General features: G+C 29.3%; 1 non-coding gene across 1 annotated transcript; it reads left to right on the top strand.

Annotated features, from left to right (window-relative positions):
- The first annotated feature begins 4,234 nt into the window (after positions 1-4,234).
- LOC149516883 (small nucleolar RNA R71) lies at positions 4,235-4,341 on the top strand. The gene has a single exon (XR_016345418.1). It is a non-coding gene; the product is annotated as a small nucleolar RNA R71 (small nucleolar RNA).
- The last annotated feature ends 4,574 nt before the right edge of the window (positions 4,342-8,915 follow it).

The following is an 8,915-nucleotide window of genomic DNA, read 5'->3' as shown; positions in this document are numbered from 1 at the left end:
ATCTCTACCTATAATTGGGTTTGTAAAGAGCTACTTAAATGAAGCATAATAATAATTCAAGCAAAAACATTTCAAACACTTATTCATGAAAGAATTTTGAAATCTTTTAAAGAAATTTTGAACAAATTTTTAATTCTTTCCAACTTGAAAAGCACATTGTCTTCAATGTGTAAGTAGCAAGAAATAAATTATAAAAAAAGGTAAAACAAACTCCACTATCATCAAGGATGTCATCTCTTTAAGCTCTTTCTCTCCATCCTTTGTTGTAACCTATCAAACACACATTATCTAAAAAAAAAAAAAAAGAAACACACACACACAGACACAGACACACACACAAACATTATGTACAATAAATATAGAAGGAAACAAGAAAAGGAACAGAATCTTGGGTTACCTCTTAAAAAGTGCTAAGTTATAGTTAATAGCTTAATTATCCTATTGAAAGCTTAAGAAGCAGTTAATTGTATCACATACTTATCTTAATCTAATATTACTACAACATAATGTTTCAACCTTGCCTATTCACTTTAAATGGTTACTTCACAACTTCATCCATAATTTCCATTATCCCATAGAGAAATACTTGGACCCTAGAAAAAGCCTAGACCATCTCGATTTTAGCTTGTAGGAAATAATTTTAATTAAAAATTAAACAACAAAAAATGTTGGCCTGATTCGAAATGTTTTTCTAGAGTCTTTCTCTCATTCCATTTCTTTGTTATATCCTTTTTAATCTAAGTATTATCATAGGCTACATACCAAGGTAAAATATCATGCCTCACTATAAGCAGCTACTCATCTAGAAATGTCTCATTTATGGCAGTCTCACTTTTCAAACTATCATTTTCTAACCTAGAAAGATGATTGGCCACTTGGTTCTTTATTCTTTTCTTATTTATTATTTTCAAGTTAAACTCCTATTGAAGGAGAATCCACCTTATCAATCTAGGCCTAGCATCTTTCTTGGCCATGAGATACTTAATGGCCAAATAGTTGGCATATACAATCATTTTTGTGCTAAGGATAAAAAAGCAAAATTTATCAGAAGCAAAAACTATAGCTAACAACTCTTTCTCTATAATGATGCAATTTAATTGAGCCTCAATCAGAGTTTTATTCGCATAATAGATTGCATGAAATTGCTTTCTTTTTCTCATTCCTAAGATAATGTCCACTACATAATTACTATCCTCACAAATGAACTCAAATGGGAGAGCCCAATCAGGTGCTACAACGATATGAGTAGTGACTAATTTCTCTTTTAAGATTTGGATCCTCATTACATTTGAACTTCACTTTCTTTTCAAATAAATTGCATAAGCATTTAGAAATCTTGAAAAAATCTGGCATAAATCTTCTATAAAACCTTACAAGTCAAAGAAAGCTTTTAAGACCCTTTATTGATATTAGAGGTGGAAGTTTTTCAACAACATCAATCTTTATGCTATCTATCTCTATTTCTTTAGAAGAAAACTTTATGTCTAAAGGCAATGCCCTTATTCACCATAAATGGCATTTCTTCCAATTAAGTACTAAATTGGTTTTTTCACACCATTTAAGCACCAAGCAAGATTTGCTAGACATAGGTTAAAATTGTCATTGAAGATTGAGAATTCATCTATAAACACTTTCAAGAAATCTTCTGCCATATTAAAGCATATAGCTATCATGCATATCTAAAAAGTTGTGAGTGCATTACAAAGATTGAATGGCATTCTTTTGAAGGCAAAGTTTCATAAAGCTAAGTAAAAGTACCTTTTTTTCTTGATCTTCAAGTGTAATGGCAATTTGATGGTAACTAGAATAGCCATCCAAGAAATAATAGAAAGAATGTTTGGCTAATCTATCAAGCATTTAGTTGGTAAATAAAAATGGAAAATGATCCTTTTTAGGTGGCTTTATTCAATTTTTGATAGTCCATGTAAACTTTCTATCCTATCATAGTCCTTGTGGAAATGAGCCTGTTGTTGTCATTGGATACAACTGGGATTTCACATTTCTTTGATACATATTGAAGAAGGCTTACCCATAAGCTATCCAAGATAAAGTGGATAATCTCTGTGTCCAACCACTTAATGATCTCTTTTTTCACCACTTCTTTCATCATTGGGTTTAAACAGCATTGGTGTTCTACAAAAGCCTTATAACTATCTTTCATCAAAATCTTATGTTTGCAAATAGAAGGATTTATTCCTCTTATATCTACAATAGACCGTCCCAAAGATCTTTTGTATTGCCTTAAAAATATCAATAATTTATTTTCTTATTCATTATTCAATGAAGGTAAAATTATGAATGATAGAGTGGATTGCTCTCCCAGGTATGGATACCTTAAATGAGAGGGTAAAAGCTTTAGTTCCAATATAAATGGTTTTTCGATGGATGGTTTAAAAGGTTTACAGGTAGATTCCACCACACCATATGGTTGTACTCTACTTTCAAGACCATAGTGGAATGTAAATGATAACATCATCTTTTTCTACAATTCGCTCTTTAATATATCATCTACACTTTCATCATCAAAGGAATCTTTAAGAGCATTGGTTAGGTTCTTTTTTTTGAGCATATCACTAACTAGAGTACTGAGTTCTACTTGCAAACAATTAACAAAATCATTAGGAAACTTAATAGCTTTAAAGACATTAAATGCTATTTATTGATCTTGAATTTTCGTAGTTAATTCTCTTTTCTGTGCATCAATTATGGCTATACTAGTAGCCAAAAATGGTTTACCCAAAATAATTAGAATCGACTTATCAATCTCAATGTCTAGTACCATAAAGTCTGATGGAAATATGAACTTGTCAACCTTCACCAATGTATCCTTTACAATATCTATTAGGTATGTTAGAAATCTATTTGCAAGTGGTAATGTCATTAAGATTTGCTTTGTCTCACTTATGGCTAGTTTTCGAAAGATTGACAAAGGCGTCAAGTTAATACTTGCGTCTATATCACAAAATGCCTTGTCTAAAAATAGGCTACCAAAGCGCAAGAAATGGCAAAGCTCTATAGATCCTTTAACTTTGGTGGTAAGCCCTTTTGAATGAAAGCATTAAACTCTTTAATAAGTGCAATTGTCTCATAGTCTTCTAGTCTCTTTTCCTTAGAGATTATTCTTTCATAAACATTGTATAGGTTGGTAATTGGTCTAATGCAACCATAAAAGAAATGTTAATGTGAAACTTTTTTAACACCTCAAGAAGTTTAGAAAATTATTTCTCTTCTCTTTGTTGCCTAAATCTATGTAGAAAAATAATAGGTGGCCTATTAGATTAAACCTTATAGGGAACTGGCCTAGAGGAATGGCCAACCATAGTGTTATTTACCTCAGGTATCTCACCATAATCACTCCATTTTTCCTTTTTTGTTTTCTTTTTCTTTTTCAAAATGCCTACTTGCAACTCTATATGGAGTTAAAATTGGATCACTAGCTAGTTGCCTACCACTCGAAAAAGTTATAGCTTTGCAATGCTTTTTTTGCTTCTTTCCTAAAATTTATTTGAGTGTTAACTACGTAGGGCGCCTTAAGGATGGGTAGTAACTAGTTTAACCAATTGGCCCATTTGCATGTCTAGGTTTTTTATAACTTCTCCTTGGTTTTGACTGAAATTTGTTTGGGTTTACATCATTGAATAAAACATATCCTCCAAGGAATTTTTCTTTTCATGGAAAATTAGTGGTTGATATTAAGGCATCATGCCCTAAATGTAATGGGAAACCTAGAGGGTTATGTGGTTTTGGACCTAATGGTTGACTTAGAACATTGGGCCATGAGAAAAAATGGTTATTTTGCCATCTTAGGTTATAAATATTAGGTTAGCGATTTGACTATTGCTTTGTAGGCTAGTTATGTACTAGAGCTATTCAATCTTAATAAGACTTTTATTAGTCGAGTGACTCTCTTCACATACCTTACAATAGGTGAATGGACTTTAAATATGATGGTTTTGACTAAGTGTTGAGGTAATGCCTAAAGCATCAACCTTTTTAGTTAAGGATGTTAATTGAAAGTTTATAGATGAAAGAGCATATAATTCATAAACAGCTCAAGGTTTCCTAGGGTTCTGTTTATCATTCGACCATTTATAGTTGTTTGACATCTTCAATCAACTCATAAGCTTCATCTATGGATTTACTCATTAGTGCCCCTCTTACAATAGCATCTATGACTATCCTAATATTCCCATTCAATCCATTATAAAATATTTGAATATCTAACCATTAAGGTAGTCCATAATGTGGACATCTTTTCAAGAGATCCATGTACCTTTCCCAAGTTTCATACAAGGTCTTTGAGTTATATTGTGAGAAAGTTATTATTTCATTTCTCAACTTGGTTGCCTTTGCTAGTGGAAAGAATTTAGCTAATAATTTCTGTGCCAAATCATCCCATGTCATGATGAAACCTAATAGCATAGAAGTGAGCCAACTTTTTGCTTTATCCCTAAGTGAAAAGGGAAACAACCTAAGTCTAATGGCATCTTCAGACCTATCTTTATGTTTGAATGCATCCCAAATCTCTAAAAAGTTTTCTAAATGAGCATTTGGATTTTTACTCACTAGACTACCAAATTATACTGAGTTTGAATCATGGTGATAATGGCAAGTAGGCTTAATTTCAAAATTATTTACTTGAATCACTGGCCGCCTAATACTTGTTTAGAGTCCATTAAGTTGTGACATAGCATAGTCCATAAGAATCAAGTTCTTTAGATGTTCAACCATGGTGTGGGGTCAAAGTTCAAGTATATCCTTTCTGAGTATCCTAAATGTTCTTTCAATTTCAAGGTTAATAAAGATCAACTCATGACTCCTCACCTTATGCATACATTAGCTAAGAAAACTAGAAATAAGAACTTAAATCTAGACTAAGGAGATGAAGGAACTAAGTGCACTATTTACACTAAAGGGTGAACTAATCTAAAGCTAATGGTGTTTTGACTTGATATTAGAATTTATTTGCAATCAATCCCTAACAACGGCACCAAAATCTTGATGTCCTGATTTATAACATTGCAAGTGGATAGGCCATTATCAAGTAATAAAGTGGTGAATGAGATGTCACTTTTATGAAGATTGTGGAATCAAAATTTAAGTACTAAAGGTATAATTCTTAGCTAAAGTTAGTTCAATTAAATTTTGAGAGATTTGTAGTTAAGGAATGCCTATACTAAGCAAAAACAAGAATGAATGAATTGACCATAAACCTAAAGTAACTAACTAAACTGATTTTCAATTTCCATAATCAAAATTTTCTAGCTCACTTTGTTTTAGAAATTGAAATGAGTAAAACAATCCAATTAATCTAATCTAACTAATAACAAGCATTAAAATTCAAAATGACAATGAACTAGATGTATAAAATAAGAATTAACTAACAAAATTGAATTACCTAACTACTTTGATATAGAAAACTGAAAAGGATGAACTCACACAGCTTTACTTCTTAACATGTAACTTGCAATTACTAAGAAACTAAAACACTCAACAATTCACTAGTTATCTAAATGAAAATCAACTTGCAACTAACTTTAACTAACAAAACTAACAATTGAACTTACCAATCGACATGTATTCCTAATGCTTAAAATAGAATTTTAAATTTGTCTAAGTGAAGAAACACCATAACCAAAGTTATAACACAAATCAACCTAATTTAGGGTTAGATCCAACTTCTAAATGTGTGAATCAAGAAATTTTACCATGAATTGATAAAAAAATTAAGACCTAAAGTAGAATTTAGTAGTTACTCAAAATCAAAAGTAAAACTAAGTATGATCAACCTAAAGTACCTAATCTTCAAAAAAATTGAAATTGCATTAAGCATCGAAACTATCAACAGGAAACTAGGAACTAAGCAACTAAGGAATGATCGAAATCACACAATAGAACATTGCATTAAGGGAAAAATGACCAAATAGAATTTTTAACTAAAATAGGACATCCAATTGATCAAGTTCATATGAAATAGAAAATTGAAATAGAAATTTAATGAAATTTCATGAAAGTAAATCTACATTTGCTAAACAAGAAGACTAGTAGCTAATTGAAAAAAAGAATAGCATCAAATTGATCACAATCTAGTAACAAGATCACGATTTCAAGAAAACTATCAAGATCACAAATTGAAAATAGATTTGCTGACCGTTAGTTCTCTATAGTGTTTCTTATTCAAATCACTATGAATTGATCTCAAATTAAAAAAGAAAATCAAGGTATGAAAGTGAAGATTAAGTGCTAAAAAGATTCAACTCAATCATCCACAATATCAAAGAGAAATTTGATGGAATAGTCACTAAGCTTAGATCTAGAATTTCTAAAAACTGAATTCAAAACTCTCAAATTGAAGTTTAAATCCAATTTTATAATGCAAGAAAATGCTATAAAACGTAAAAAAAAAAAAAATTAAGAAAGCATGAAATTTAATTGCTTAAAAGAAAAAAAATTGCAAAAAAAGGAAGAAGGAAAATACAAGAGAATACAACCAAATACTTTACTCTCTATTAGCTAAAGAGGAAATTGCCTATATCTAAGAAAAAAAAATCACAAAATGAAAAGAAAACCCTGAATCTATCTTTTGGACTTCTATTTATATGTAAATGATGATTCTTTCCAACCAACGAGAGAGCTTTAAATTGTCACATCAGTTGCTAACTTAGCTCAATTAATTAGAAAGATTAGCTGACTTCTAACTATCTTTAGCAACCCATTCCAGCTTTGTAGACTCTTTTGGCACATTAAACATGTGTTTAATTCTTCATGAGTCTTTTTAATAGGGAGTTAATTGAACTCAGTTCAAATTTCTCTAGCTCAAAATCTTTTTTTTTCAGCTCAACATTGCAAAATTTTCTAGCAACCTCCAAAAAAAAAAAAAAAACAAAAACCACAATAGTTCAAGCTTACTTTAGCTTTGATTTTCACTCATTTGCATGAGAAAATTAAACCTTTCCAATAGTGACCCACAAGATTTGAGTTCATCCAATCATAATTTAGTATTTATCCATCTCAGCATCTAAATACTAAATTATTTCCTCATAGAGCCATTTTAAGAATGGATGTCTGAAGTTTAATGTGGATGGATCTTCTAAAAAACACCAATGCCTACTAGTTGTGAGGGTTTATTAAGGGATTTGAATTAAAGGTTTGCTTGTTGCTATGTTCTTGTGTCCGTTAGGCATACAAGACTCTAATTTTGTTGAATTTTAAGTTACCATTTGCCTTAAGATATCTTTGTTAAACCTAAAAAGTTTATGGATTGGGGTTTAATTATGAATTTGATTCATTAGTTGCAATTAACTTGTGCAAGAAGGTTGAGGTAAAGCCTTAGAAATTATGTTTATTTTTGTTGAAATTGATGGCTTATTTAATGGGATTATAGAGGTTAGAATGGAAAAGGTTTTTAAAGAAGCTAATAGAATGTAAAGATGGTAATGGAGTGGATATCTGTTATTTTTTAGGAATCCATACTTTGACCAAATCTGTTTAATATTTATAATATCCGAATCTGTTTAATTATCTATTAAAACTTAGTATCACTATCTTAATCCAAATTTGTTTAAATAAGCACTATATGTTTAAATATTTGAATCTATTATAATATTAATTTATTTAAATTTTTATGAAAATATAAAATAAACAAGTATTGGATTTAAAATTCAAGTTCACTCTTTATTAATAACAAGTAAAAGACATATGCTAAGGTTCAAAACTTTCCATAAGTATAAAATTTTATATATTTTACTTCTATAAATGGATAACTGATTTGGATATGGATTTAGATATTTGTTACTATTTATTAAAACTTAAACACTTTCTAATATTGGATATCTAATAAATACTAGTTGGATTTTATTCAAATCCATCATGAATAGTAAATCTTCTATCTGAATTTGTTAATTATACATTTTATAAATATCTGAATCCAATATAAACAAATTGAATAATAATATATATCCATTTATTTACTATCTATTGCGATCCCTAATAGAATGGCATATTATTTTGCAAGTTCGAGGTTAATAGGGATAACATGTTTTTGGTCTAATATTTAGGCACCTTTGAGTCTCAGTTCTTTTCTTTTTTGCTTACCTATGATGATTGACAGTGTGCCTAGTTATATTGTGCTTGTCTTTTGTTCTGTCTGTAAGGTGGTGTTTTATTGTGTTATGGGTCCTCATATTGCGTAACTCTCTATTTATTATTAATAAACTAATTTGTGATCCGTACGCTATAGATATATTGTATGGATTAGTTTTATATATTTAAATATGTAGGGATACAAATAAATTAGTATTTTTTAGAATTATATTCAAGCCTTTAAAATTTATAAAGTTCATAAAATTCATATGAGAAAGTTGTAACATATATAAAAATCCTAACCCCAATTATGAAATTAAAAAACTTTATTGTCTACGTATCAAATAATTTATTTTTTTATATATCCAATTATCATGTTATAAGAAAATTAAACTTTTTGAAAAAAGTGATAAAATTTCAAATATATAATAAACAATATTATTTAAAAAGAAGAAAATGATTAAATTAACAAAAGCTTCTATCGAGTAAAATTAAAAATTTTCAATTTTCATCATTTTTATTTGTATAGTAATATTGATAAAGATAAGTTATTTGCATTTGAAAGAAATTTTGAATTTTTTATCTTTTATACTCTAGTTTCTTTTATATAAAAATAATTGCAAACTGATATGTTTAAATAATATAAATGAATTGATAATTCTTATATATCTCTTGCTGCATTTTTTCTCCCCATATATATATTCCATATGAAAGTTACATCTTTGTTTATATATATTATTTGCATTGAGCTTCGAGTTGAGGGTTAAAATCCTAAAATCACAGGAAAAAAAAAAAGCAATTAAGGGTAAAGGAAGGAAGTGTTTCCTGCATTT

The sequence above is a fragment of the Durio zibethinus genome, chromosome 9 (assembly GCF_047325235.1).
Source record: "Durio zibethinus cultivar Kanyao isolate XHJ-2024 chromosome 9, ASM4732523v1, whole genome shotgun sequence".
Classification (NCBI taxonomy): Eukaryota; Viridiplantae; Streptophyta; class Magnoliopsida; order Malvales; family Malvaceae; genus Durio; species Durio zibethinus.
This window is presented reverse-complemented; position numbering and strand designations above follow the sequence as displayed.